Here is a 14,149-nt window from a genome sequence, read left to right as displayed (position 1 = left end):
AAGGAACCAATGAGCCCAGTCAGGAAAATGTCTGGATTTGTAAGGGAATTTCACGGAAGAGGCATTCTTTGCTTCTAAACTTGTATCTAGGGGCGCCTGGGTGGCTCAGTGGGTTAAGCCTCTGTCTTTGGCTCAGGTCATGGTCCCAGGGTCCTGGGATCGAGCCTCGAGTCGGGCTCTTTGCTCAGCGGGGAGCCTGCTTCCCCCTCTCTCTCTGCCTGCCTGTGATCTCTGTCAAATGAATAAAATAAAATATAAAAATAATAATAAAATAAATAAATAAACTTGTATCTAAAAGATTTACAACTAGAGACGTGAGGGGCCACCTCTAAGAATCTTTAAAAAGGCCAGTATGGAGGAGAGCAAGGTCAAGAGACAGGGAAGCCACCCACTGACATCCATGGATTAACTGATATTTGAAGCTAAGACTATCTCTTGATTTTTCAATTACACAAGCCCATAAAATTTCTTCCTAAAAAATCTTCTTTGCTTAAGTTAAATCAGTTTGAGTTGTTTTATTACTTGTGGCTAAAAAGGTCCTAGTAACTAAAAGTTCATTTCAAGCCTATTCAGCCACTCAAAATTCTAACTGCCTACAAATTTTAATTTTTTAACCTGGCATTAAAGGCAGTCTCCATTTAGACTTTAAACCATCTTTCCAATCTTAAATTCTCCTTCATATGCCCTATTTTCAGCAAGGTGGGTAATCTACTTACTACTCTCTGTTCTCCAGAATATGCTATAGTTGAGTACCATCTTGAATTAAATTCACATGGAATATTCAGTCTCTCTTTGTCTAGCTTCACAAACACTGGTTAGCTGTATTAAAAGAAGATCAGGGAAGATTTCCCTTTATACTATGCTGCAAAACAAATACCATGTGAATCAAAGAATTAAAAATTTTTTTTAAATCTTAAAAAGTTGGCAAAATTATATAGATCACCATTTATCTCATCATTCCAAATGTGAAAGCAACAACAATAAATCACAAATGGAAAATATCAACAGATTTACAATATAAAAAAATTTTTAGAGAGATGGGGGTGGGGAGGGGCACAAGGAATGGGACAGAATCTTATGCAGGCTCCATGCCAGCACAGAGCCCGATGTGGGGCTCGATCTCACAACCCTGAGATCATGACCTAACCCAAAACCAAGAGTTAGAAGCTCAACTGACTAAGCCACCCAGATGCCCCTATAATATAAAAATTTTAAACATCTGTGTATCAAAAATATCAAAAACAATAATCCAAGGGGAAAGGTTATATTATAAGTTTAAAGGTAAAAAGCAAAGGACTAATATCCTAAATATTAAAAAAGAATCCAAAACCCAATAAATATAAAGATAAAGGATATATCTCATAAGAGAGAAAAGTAAATGGCTAACAAAAGTAAATGATCAAAAAGAAAGCTGAAATGCACCTGAAAATTCTTGACGTTCAATTTCTGGGTAATACAAACCACAATCCCAGAGATACAAAGATGACATTTTTCTTTAATTAATTAGGATTTTTCTTTTTGGTATATACCCTAGACTTCAAATTATTCTCCCAGGAAAAAAGAGAACATTCATATATGAAGTCCCTGAAGAAGAAAAAGAAGGGGAGGAAAGAAAAAGGAGAAAGAAACAAGTTTTTCCCTAGATGTTACAAAAAACAGAAGGAAAGCCTACCATTTCTCCCTTCATATACCACCACGAAGCTTTCTGTGAATCCTCCCAGGGCTCAGTGGGCCACAACCAGGAGTCCCAGTGGCTGAGAATGACGTGCACTTGCTACACACAGGACCCCAGATGAAGGTGCATGGACCTCACTTAATGTAGTTATTATTTACAAAGAAGGAAAATGAAGATGAAATAAACAACTCAAGGTCAGATTTCTTGGTAAAATATTTCTAGGCTCCTAAATCAAGAAAAGTTAGAGAAGATTTAAAATGCTTGTTTTTCTCTAATTTGACCCAATCTCAACTTCGGTTTGTATTTCACTATTCAGCCATTTAATGAATATATTCATAAATATTGGAAATATTTTATGAATTATTTCATATCTCTTTAACACAGCTTCAAATCCTCTTTTAAAAGTTCATATGTTAGAAACAAGATTTCAAAATACCTTTTAGAAAAATCTACATAGGGGTGCCTCGGTGGCTCAGTGGGTTAAGCCTCTGCCTTCAGCCCAGGTCATAATCTTGGGGTCCTGGGATCGAGCTCCACATCGGGATCTCTGCTCAGCAGAGAGCCTGGTACCCCCCACACACACACCTGCCTGCTGTTCTGCCAACTTGTGATCTCTCTCCCTCTGTAAAGTAAAATAAAAATCTTTAAAAAGATAAAAATATATATATACATAAGTGGCACAAAAACAGACAGACAGACCAGTGGAGCAGAGTAGAGAGCCCAGATATGGACCCGCAACTCTATGGTCAAATAATCTTTGATAAAGCAGGAAAAAATACCCAGTGGAAAAAAGACAGTCTCTTCAATAAATAGTGCTGGGAAGATCGGACAGCTATGTATAGAAGAATGAAACTTGACCACTTTCATACACCATACACAAAGATAAACTCGAAAGGGATAAAGACCTCAACATGAGGCAGGAATCTATCAAAATCCTAGAGGAGAACATAGGCAGTGACCTCTTTGACATCAGCCACAGCAATTCTTTCAAGACATGTCTCCAAAGGCAAAGGAAACAAAATAGAAAATGAACTTTTGAGACTTCATCAAGATCAAAAGCTAGCTTCTGCACAGCAAAAGAAACAGTCAAGAAAACAAAGAGGCAACCCATGGAATGGGAGAAGATACTCGCAATGACAATACAAAGGGCTGATATTCAAGATCTATAAAGAACTCCTTAAACTCAACACTCAAAAAACCAGATAATCGCTCTTTTCATTCCTAGCGCAGCCATGGCTCATGATCCCAAGAAACATCTGAAGCATGTAGCAGCTCCAAAGCATTGGATGCCGGATAAACTGACTGGTGTGTTCACTCCTTGCCCATCTACTGGTCCCCATAAGCTGAGAAAGTGTCTCCCTCTCATCATTTTCTTAAGGAACAGACATAAGTATGCCCTAACAGGAGATGAAAGTAAAGAAGATCTGTATGCAGCGTTTTATTAAGACTGATGGCAAGGGGCACCTGGGTGGCTCAGTGGGTTAAGCCGCTGCCTTCGGCTCAGGTCATGATCTCAGGGTCCTGGGATCGAGTCCCGCATCGGGCTCTCTGCTCGGCAGGGAGCCTGCTTCCCTCTCTCTCTCTCTCTGCCTGCCTCTCTGTCTCTCTGTCTACTTGTGATCTCTGTCTGTCAAATAAACAAATAAAATCTTAGAAAAAAAAAAAAAAAGACTGATGGCAAGGTCCAAACTGATATAACGTACCCTGCTGGTTTTATGGATGTCATCGGCATTGACAAGACCGGAGAGATTTCTGTCTGATCTATGATACCAAGGGTCGCTTTGCTGTTCATCGGATTACACTCGAGGAGGCCAAGTAAAAGTTGTGCAAAGTGAGAAAGATCTTTGTGGGGACAAAAGGAATCCCCCATCTGGTGACTCACGATGCTCGCACCATCTGCTATCCTGATCCCCTCATCAAGGTCAATGACACCATTCAGATTGATTTGGAAACCGGAAAGATTACTGATCTCATCAAGTTTGACACTGGTAATCTGTGTATGGGGACTGGGGGTGCTAACCTGGGAAGAATTGGTGTGATCACCAACACAGAGAGACACCCTGGTTCGTTTGATGTGGTTCACGTGAAAGATGCCAATGGCAACAGCTTTGCCACCCGACTCTCCAACATTTTTGTTATTGGCAAAGGCAACAAACCATGGATTTCTCTTCCCTGTGGAAAGGGTATCCGCCTCACCATTGCTGAAGAGAGAGACAAGAGACTGATGGCCAAACAGAGCAGCGGGTAGAATGGTCCCTAGGTGACGTGACTAGAAGTCTTTATACCTAATTAAAGGTCATACAGCACGATTTTAAACGCACACACACACACACACACACACACACACCAGATAATGTCAAAAAATGGGCAGAAGACATGAACAGACACTTCTCCAAAGAAGACATACAAATGGCTAACAGACACATTAAAAAAATGTTCATCATCATTAGCCATCAGAGAGATTCAAATCAAAACCAAATTGAGATACCACCTTCACCAGTTAGAATAGCCAAAATTAATGAGATAGGAAACAAGTGTTGGAGAGGATGTGGAGAAAGAGGAACCCTCTTACACTGTTGGTGGGAATGCAAGTTGGTGCGGCCACTTTAGAAAGCAGTGTGGAGATTCCTTAAGAAATTAAAAATAGAGCTTCCCTATGACCCTGTAATTGCACTACTGGGTATTTACCCCAAAGATACAGATGTAGTGAAAAGAAGGGTCATCTGCACCCCAATGTTCATAGCAGCAATGGTCACAGTCACCAAACTGTGGAAAGAGCCAAGATGCCCTTCAACAGACGAATGGATAAGGAAGATGTGGTCCATATACACTATGGAGTATTATGCCTCCATCAGAAAAGATGAATACCCAACTTTTGTAGCAACATGGACGGGAATGGAGGAGATTATGCTGAGTGAAATAAGTCAAGCAGAGAGAGTCAATTATCATATGGTTTCACTTACTTGTGGAACATAAGGAATAACACTGAGGACATGGGGAGATGGAGAGGAGAAGAGAGTTGGGGGAAATCGGAGGGGGAGACAAGGCATGAGAGACTGTGGACTCTGAGAAACAAACTGAGGGTTTTGGAGGGTTTTGGAGGGTTTTAGGTGAAGTTAGTGGTAGGTTTTAAGGAGGGCACGGATTGCATGAAGCACTGGGTGTGGTACATAAACAGTGAATCTTGGAATGCTGAAAAAATAAAATAAAATTTTAAAAAAACATATAAATACACATATATAGGGGCACCTGAGTGGTTCAATCAGTTAAGCATACAACTCTTGTTTTGGTTCAGGCCATCTCAGGCTCACGAGACTGAACCCACACTGGGCTCCGAGCTCAGCGGGCAGTCTACTTCAGATTCTCTCTCCCTCTCCCTTTGCCCCTCCCCCCATTCACGCATGCACTCTTTTCTTTCTAAAATGAATAATTCTTTTTTTTAAAGGAGGTGTATAGATTGATTAAAAATACATGAAAAAAAAGAGGAATTTTTTGTGCCTAAGTTGAAGCCATACTTACATGTCCTCCACCCTCCACCGTCTCCACAGCAAGTGAGCTCAAAGTTCTATGACCAAATTATAAACATTAAACTTCTCAGTTGTAATTGCCAAGGACAATGATAAGGAAAAGACAATTACCTTTGAGGATTTTATCTTAGCAAACTTCACTTGCGTCAAGTTGCAACTTCCTTGTGTCAGCAAGGCTTGGGCAAAGACAGCCAGTTCTATTGACACCTGTCTGAAGAATGCGAATCTGTCCTAACACAATCGACGTGTTAGGAACAATGTGACCATAATGCAAATTTCATGTTAACATTTAGAATGTTATGGTTCTTGGCAACAAACGTGATTTTATATGGTTGTGACCACTTGACAGCCTTTCTACTAATTAGTTACAGTAAGGGAAGAAAACGTAGAGCAAACAACGTGACTGAGACAGATGATTCAAAGCAGCGCTACTATTAGACCTTAGAGATTTGAATCCAACTATTTGTAGCCAGAAAATACCATCTCCAGGATCTCCAGTTTCTCCAACAGCCATTCGACTATAAAGCCCTTTACTTCTGCCTCAGTCCAACAGATGCAGAGACAAGTACCAAGTGATCAAGATATCCTTTTCACTATGAAGGTGAACATTATAGGGTTACCTGCCCAGTACAACCCAACCCTTAGATAAGAAATGACCCTTCCCCACCTCGAAACACACAAATCCTGTGTTCTTCTGGGACCCTGCAGTACCGCCTCCAGCCACACCTGGAGGTCCAGGATAGAACACCAGTTTCATCCTGTGTCACACTGTTCTCACTCCTACGGGAGGAACCTTCCTTCAAGCCAATCTAACCCAGAGTCCTTCTCTTATTTCTTTGTCTTTACTGGATAGCTTTATTGAGGTACAATGACGTATAAGAAATCACACATAAAGTACACAGTTTGATGAGGTCTGACATACGTATTCACCTACGAAGCCACCATCCCAATAAAGATAATAAGTGTATCTAATATCCCCAAATATTTCCTTACGCCCCTCTGAATTCCACCCACCCACCCTCCCCCCTCGACCACGGACCACCCCCAGGCAACTGCTGTTCTGCTTTTGACCACACTTGTTTGCCTTTTCTAGACTTTTCTGTAAATGAGATCACACAGCACATAGGATTTTGGTAAACTGGTTTTCCCACTTACCTGATCCTCAGGAATTTTTTTCAGTAAACACTTCCTGTACACCTACTATGTGCCAGGCACCGCACAGAGAACCGTGCAGGGACTGTAAGTGAGTAAATAATAAAGCACTAGCTCTGTGGTGAACGACATCACAGGCAGCGGGAAGGCCAAGAAATGGCAAGATGCCAAGTGGAGAAGAAACTTGGCACAGCTGCCCTCTCCAGAGGAGGTGGCATCCCAAAAGTCATTTTTATCTACAAATCTAAAAAGCAGCTTTCATTCTTCCTTTACTTCAGACACTATGCATCATCTCCAGGAACAGCAATCCGTGACAAATACTATTACTCATCTGAATAATTAACAATGCGTGACATTTACACTACTCCTACCAAAAGCTAAAACCACATATTATTCTGTAAATAATATCTGTAATTTTGACTGCTCTGTAGAAATCCATCCTCCTTCCTAAAGTTCAAAAAATAAAACCACATCTGATTACATTTGAAATACAATCACACCTATTCTGAAGTCATTTAATAAGAAACAAACTTAGGGGCGCCTGGCTGGCTCAGTGGGAGAGCACATGACTCTCTAGCTCAGGGTCATGAGTTCAAGTCCCTCACCAAGGGTGGAGCCTACTTCAACAAAACAAAAACAAAACTTAACTGCTCAAAAGAAAAGTTCGTGTGTTTCATGGAAGAAACTTCTTAGAAAATTTGGCCATATCAAAAGGTCAAACACTAGGCAAGCTATCAAGAATTTTCTTTAAAGTATGAAGGACATAGAAAAGGAGTAATTATCAATGCCTTCCACATACCGTCCAGTGGGTACTTCTTGTTGTCTTGACGACTGGTCACGAGAACATCCTAAGGAAAGCACTACTATCCCCTGTTTGCAGGGGAGAAAAAGGCTAGAAAGTTAAGTAAGCCCAGGTGGCACAGTGAACAATAAAATGTGGGTCGAATGCCTGGCAGAGTACCTAGCACACAGCAGGTGATCCATAAATATCTGTCCCCTCTCCTTTCCTCATCCATCCAACTAATATTTTCCCTGGACTGGCATAATCCCAGAAACCACATACTCAGACTCTTTCATGGGGTCTCTGAGGGTCAAACTCTTTTTATAATACTGCTTAAAGATGACAGGCAGAATACTGTGGGTTAGGACATCCACATCCTAATTTCTAAAATGTGTGAGTATGTCACCTTGACCTGGCAGAGGGGAATTACGGTTGCCGCGGTTAAGCAGCAGACTTCAAGACAGAGATTAAGCTAGTTTACCTAGGGGCCCACGCACAAAGGTTAAGTGTAGAAAAGGAAGGCAGAAGATGCAGCGTCAGAGTGATGTGATGTGAAAAAGGCTCCAACTTCATTTTTAAATTGCTGGCTTTGAAAATGAAAGGGGCCATGAACCAAAGAATGCAGGAAGCTTTTAGAAACCGCAAAAGGCAAGAAAACATTCTCCACTAGAGCTTCCAGAAAGGAACAAAGTCCTGCCAACACCCTGATGTTACCCCCGTGAGAACCATTTCAGACTTGTGACCTCCAAAACTGTAGCTGATCTGTGTAGTTTTAAGTCACTACATTTGCAGCAATGCATCCAAGAATTAGTTAAGAATTTAATAAAGAGATTATTTGCCTCTTTCACTCTTATTCCCTCACCAATTGACAGTGAGAGGCTACATGAGGTGTTACGACTCGGTGGTCTGAACACAGAATCAGATCCGAGACTCCAGACATCTCTGTTAATTGAGACACTGCAGAAATTTACAAAAACGAGAAACCAAGAATTCTTCTCAAGTTCTTTGATTTCAGAAAATAGTTACCTTTCAAAAAGTGTCTCATTTACATTAGCAGCTAACAAATTTATTATTATTTTAAATGAAGTGGGGAATACCTATGTTTTAAGTCTCTCATTTTTAAATTTCTAATACAGTCACTATCGGTATAATCTATGTAAACCGGAAAACACTGGGATCTTCAAGAATTTTAAGGGTATTAAGGAGTCCTGTGAGCAAAATGCTGGAAAATTGCTACTCAGGCTACGCCTGCCTTGCCCATTGCTACAGTTACAGTAACCAGCACACAGACGATACTCAAAAACTACTGTTAAAGAAAACGGACACTCAGACAACACTCTGATACTGACAGTAATCATGTTTCTCAAGCAGGTGTTCCTACCCAAAAGGGACATCCCTGTAACCACCAGAGTTACATTAGACAGTTAACGTCTCTAATGAAATTAAAATTTTAATCAGGCTTATGTATCTTACAAATACACTTAATATAAAAACAGTTCCGGGGCACCTGGGTGGCTCAGTGGGTTAAGCCTCTGCTTTTGGCTTAGGTCATGATCTTAGGGTCCTACTATTGAGCCCCGCATCGGGCTCTCTGCTCAGCAGGGAGTCTGCTTCTCCTTCTCTCTCTGCCTGCCTCTCTGCCTCTTTGTGCTCTCTCTCTGTCAAATAAAAAAATAAAATCTTTAAATATATATATGTGTGTGTGTGTGTGTGTGTATATATATATATATATAAAACAGTTCCTCAAAACCTCAGTAAACTGAAAAAGATGGGTTTCCCAAAGGTAAGGACTAACCCACAGAAGTACAAAAATCTCCTACTCAGCTGATTAGTCAGCTAGCCTCTCTTTCTCACTTGACTAAAACATGCAGTATCTAACTTAAAAAATAAAAGAAAAAGAAAATACTACCTTTTTTCTCCTATGCACTTGCTAATAATGTATGACAGGCGCACAAAGAAGTTCTGGAGGAAAGTCATGGCTGGTTGGGTCCATTAAGCATCTGCCTTCAGCGCAGGTCCTGATCTCAGGGTCCTGGGATGGAGTCCTACATCAGGCTCTCTGTTCAGCAGGGAGTCTGCTTCTCCCTCTCCCTCTGCCCAGCCCCCTTATGTTCTCTCTCTCACACATCCTCTCTCTGTCAAAAAATAAATAAAATCTTCAAAAACAAAATTGGAGGAGAGGCTTTTTTCCCCTCTTTTATCCTCATCTAAAATGCATCGTGTCAATATAGGAAATGACAAAGTCGGGACCTGATGGAAAGGGAACTTCACATGTAAATGAATCCAGCCTTGGATTCTAGGTGTTCCCACAGAAGTACCAGGCCAAGCAGGGCAGGGCTGGCGGTGCCCCTCGCTCTGAGCCAGTCAGACTACAAGCAGCTTCCTGTCCTCAGTACAGAACAGTTCACTTTCCAAGAGCTATCAACAAACCAGACTGAACGCAAAGGCGAGCTTCCAAAGTAATGAAGTCAAAGGGGAGGGGCAGTGATGATGCATGATCGCCATTTAAACAGCGAGCATATGGGAGAGGAATTAGAATTACTCTCTGTGACTCAAGCCATCCAAAATAAAATTGGCAACTTGTGCTCATATGGCAAATTCAAGCAGATGCCAGATGGCCACTAATAAGAGCCATGGAAAAAGGGATTCCATTTCCCCAGCAATGGACTGGATTCTATGACTTCTAAGGGGTCCTCTGGTTCTCTCCCTATTTTAGGAATTTCTTTCCTACCTGAAAATGTGAAAATTATTATGTGGCACGTTTCTCCCTGAAATCTTTTTTGCTACTTTTTCCTGTGGTCACAGGATCATCAATATCCTACACCTAGACAAAAGAATACATTTTGAGATGTTTAAGACACACAGAAAGGCATAAAGATAAATACAAAAAACACCTATAATTCCCACCATCCAATTTAGGAAATAAACTTCTTAAATCTTCACCTGCATTCTCCTTCCACCAAAGAGGTAACCACTACCCTGACTCTGGTGTTCATCATTTTCCTACATTTTAGACTTTTAGCACATACATGTGTATCCCTGTATGTGATCTATAGTATCTTTCATGTGTTTTCAAATCTTTAAAAATTGGCTTGCAACTGCAACTTGTTTGTTGTCTTTTTTATATATAGACATTCTCTGGATTGTTTTTGTGAGAGTCAGCTCTTGTCCAGGGGACAACATACACTGTCTGCAAAGATTCTGAGCTGTATCCATAAACCATACATTCTGTCACAACTACACAACTCTGGCGTCATAGCACAGAAGGAGCACCCCCCCAAACATACGGAAATGAATGGGTGTGGCTATGTTCCAATGAAATTTAATATACAAAAATAGCAAGCCAGATCTGGCCCATGAACTACAGTTTGCAGCTCTCCTAGAGTAAACATTATTTTCTTTCAGTATCATTTCAGTATTTGTTTGATATTAACACTTGCTGGGTCTCTTTAGTTGGCATTTGCCCAAAATCTCTTTTCCCATTAATTCCAACCTTTCTACATCTTTTTTGGGGGGTGAATGTCTTCCAACAGCATGCAGGTAGATTTTGTCTTATATGTGAACTGACAATCCATCTTTGGATCTGAGTTTATGGTGATGACTGAAAGATCTGGAAAGACTTCCACCACCACATTTTATACCTCCTGCTTTTCCCCTGTTCTTTTACCTCCTCTCTTCTACTCTCTTTTGAACGGATTTCTATACTGCCAATATTTATTGGATTTCCTCACATGTCTATCAATATCTTTGCTCTCCATTTCGGCCCAGGTTGAAAGTCTAGCCACACAGGGGGAGTTTATATTTGCTTCTATCAAGAATCCCAGACATTATCACCTTGGGACCACTTTTAGTTAACTTCTCACTTTGAGATAACCAGACCAGGCAAGCAGACTAAATTCAAACCCAAACCCATGAGAGAACTAGCCTGTGATTACAAGGTCACAGGGAGACTTCCACAGCCTCCCACACACAGGGAAATATATAGAGCAGAGACCAAGACAGACAAGTTTCCCTATTGTCTTCCTGCATGGAAGGTAGCTCTCTGTGGGTCTGGAGTTATAACAGATTCAGAGAGAGAGACACAGACAAAGACAGACAGGGAAACAGAGAAAGACACAGACAGAGACAGAGTGTGTGTGTGCGTGTGTGCGTGTGCCCCACTCTCAGCAGGCACAGCTAATAAAACCCCACAAATGCTCCCGCAACACCTTCAGAGCTGCTCACCACCCTTCGGTTTTAGTCCCTGCCATTTCACTTCAGTTTTTCGAAGGTCAGTTATACATTCAAAGAATATTCTTTGTCATTTTTCCAGCACATTCTATACAAAAGAGATTTTTAAACTATCCATCTAATCTACCTGATTGCTGGAAACCAAGATCCAAAAGAACAACTCTAAAATACAGAAGATATGTGTGCTGCCACATTTCTTCAAGAGTTCAACGGAAGACTGGTTCCTAAGCCCAGGAACAATACAGCTTCCTGGGCCCATGCTCCGCACCTGAGGAATCAGAATCCTGAGCCAGGGCCTTGGAGTCTCCATGTATAAACAAGCTCCCAGGATGATTCTGATGTGACTCACAGTTACAGAACTACTCAAATTTTCAAGATTCTACTTTCCTTCAAAAGCTGGCAACATAAGTATCATTGAATCTTTTTACATTTTATCTTCTTTCGCTTCCTCTTCATGCTACCCGGGATGCTCTGGTGAACGAGGACAATGAATTCTAGATCGCTACTCCCTGCGCCTTCCTGACGGATCACCCCGCCTCCTCCCCAAGTTACAGAAAATCTCAACATTCAAAGGTAAAAGTCAGGCCAAAAACATGTCATTGCTCCAGTCAGACTTCTTGATCTTCTTTTTTCTTTTTTTTTTTTTAAGACTGTATTTATTTATTTGACAGACAGAGATCACAAGCAGGCAGAGAAGCAGGCAGAGAGAGAGGAGGAAGCAGGCTCCCCACTGTGCAGAGAGCCCAATGGGGCTCGATCCTAGGACCCTGAGACCATGACCTGAGCCAAAGGCAGAGGCTTTAACCCACTGAGCCACCCAGGCACGCCAGACTTCTTGATCTTCTCAGCAAATTGTAACCCAGAAAATAGTCCTGCTGAGTTCTCCCATCAGCCTCCCACCCAAGGCGGTCCTTCACACTCTCTCATAAGGTAACAGAGGGTTCGATGGGCGCTGGGCTCACCGGATGAAGCTGAGATGTTACAGAAATCGCCTGAAACCATTCACGAAAGGGTCTGTGTGCGCTTACATTGTGTGTAACTGTCAAATCTGCATATTTTCCTAAACACAGAACACACAGCTTTCCCCAGATTGTCAAAGAGACCCTGACTCCATTATTCTATATCCCTGTTACAAAGAAGAAGCATAAGTTGTACAATTAAGCACCTCTGGGTGTTATAATATACATATAATCTTGTTATACCTATTATTTGAACCTCCCAAGTATAATCCTTAGAACATTTATTTTGAACTATTACCTCCAAAAAGGGGTTCCACAGTCAAATTTATTTGGGGAGTGCTACACCTATATCCTCCTTTTCGGAGGTTCATGCATTTTAAAGAATCTGATAAGCCTACCTGTTTTAAAAAAAAAAAAAAAAAAAAACTTTTTTAACATATATTTTCAACATTTCCTTAACCACATTTCTCAAAAGTTGGTGGAACACAGTCTAAGAAACACTGGTCTCATCTTAAAATTACCTCATTAAGGTGTTCCCTTAACCCACTACAGTTCCTTGAGGGAAGGGTTTGCATTTTATGTTTATTCTCTATAAACTAAGCTTATATCACTGTCCTACATATAGTCCTCACTAAATACATAATTGCTGAATAAGAGTCAAATACTCTCAACCAAGAACTCTGAATAAATCCTTCAACACCCTGTAAAAGCTTCTAACACTTCACACTAATCTCCATACTTTTTTCCACCAAGTTAATACCCTTCACAGCCCCAGCTAAGCCGCCCAACATTCTAAACAGACCAGGCTCTGAGATGATGTCTAAGGGCGGGGGGGGGCCTGGCAGGGGGAAGGCTCTAGGTATCCAAATGCCTGACTGGAGCACCATCCCCCCCCCTGGCCCAGGCAAGCGGCAATGCTTCCATTGTGCACCTAACAGAGCAGGCTATCTGATGAGCACACACGGCAGGCCAAGGATTAAGTTCAAAGAAGACGGGCACAAGGTGCAGCATAACAAGCAATGACAGACCAACACAACAATCTCCATCCCTTTAAATTATCATCACACATGATTGCTTAGAATTCCCCATTTTTGGACAAGGTTTCCCAAACTTGGCATTACTGACATTTGGGGCTGGATTATTCTTTGTTGCGAATGTCCGTTACAGACTGTCTGTGCATTACAGACTATCTAGCAGCATCTGGACCTCCACACATTAGAAGTCAGCAGCACCCCCTGGGCCCCAGCTGTGGCAATCAAACAGGTCTCCTGACATTGCCAAATGCCCCCCCACCCCTGACTCCAGCTGAGAACCATGGTTGTCCAGGAAAACTCTGCTAGAGGTTATAAACCAGTATTTTTTTTCCCCAAATATATGAAGACCCTTTCCTTTGAGCTATATTGGACACAGGATGCATAAATATTATACTTCCAAAATTCTCAAGTTAAAAAAAAAAAAAGGAAGACATTCCAAATGAGGGACATTCTACAAAATATGTGACCATGTCTCCTCAAAACTGTCAAGGTGATCAAATACAGGGACACTCAGAGAAACCATCACAGCTAAGAGGAGCCCAAGGAAGCATGAGGACTAAATGTAGTGTGCTATTCTGGGAGCAATCCTGGAGCAGAAAGGACATTAGGTTAAAAACTTGGGGAATCTGACTTAAATATGGATTTTAGTTAACACTGATACATACAAGATACTGATATTGGTTCCCTAATTGTGATAAATGTACCTTAGTCATACAAGAGGTTAATTATAGGGGAAACTGGTATATGATTTAGAGAAATCAAAATCTAAAATTGATCTAAAAAATAAAGTT

General features: G+C 41.2%; 1 protein-coding gene and 1 pseudogene across 1 annotated transcript in view; one reads left to right on the top strand and one right to left on the bottom strand.

Moving 5' to 3' along the window:
• The window catches only part of NT5DC3 (5'-nucleotidase domain containing 3), a 59,230-nt gene that overhangs the window by 41,023 nt on the left and 4,058 nt on the right, over nt 1-14,149 (bottom strand). The window lies entirely within an intron of this gene.
• Nucleotides 3,346-3,985, top strand: LOC122892256 (annotated as a pseudogene).

This window comes from Neovison vison, chromosome 12 (genome assembly GCF_020171115.1).
Source record: "Neovison vison isolate M4711 chromosome 12, ASM_NN_V1, whole genome shotgun sequence".
Taxonomy (NCBI): domain Eukaryota; kingdom Metazoa; phylum Chordata; class Mammalia; order Carnivora; family Mustelidae; genus Neogale; species Neogale vison.
Note: the sequence above shows the minus strand (reverse complement) of the source record. Positions and strands in the feature narration are given on the sequence as shown.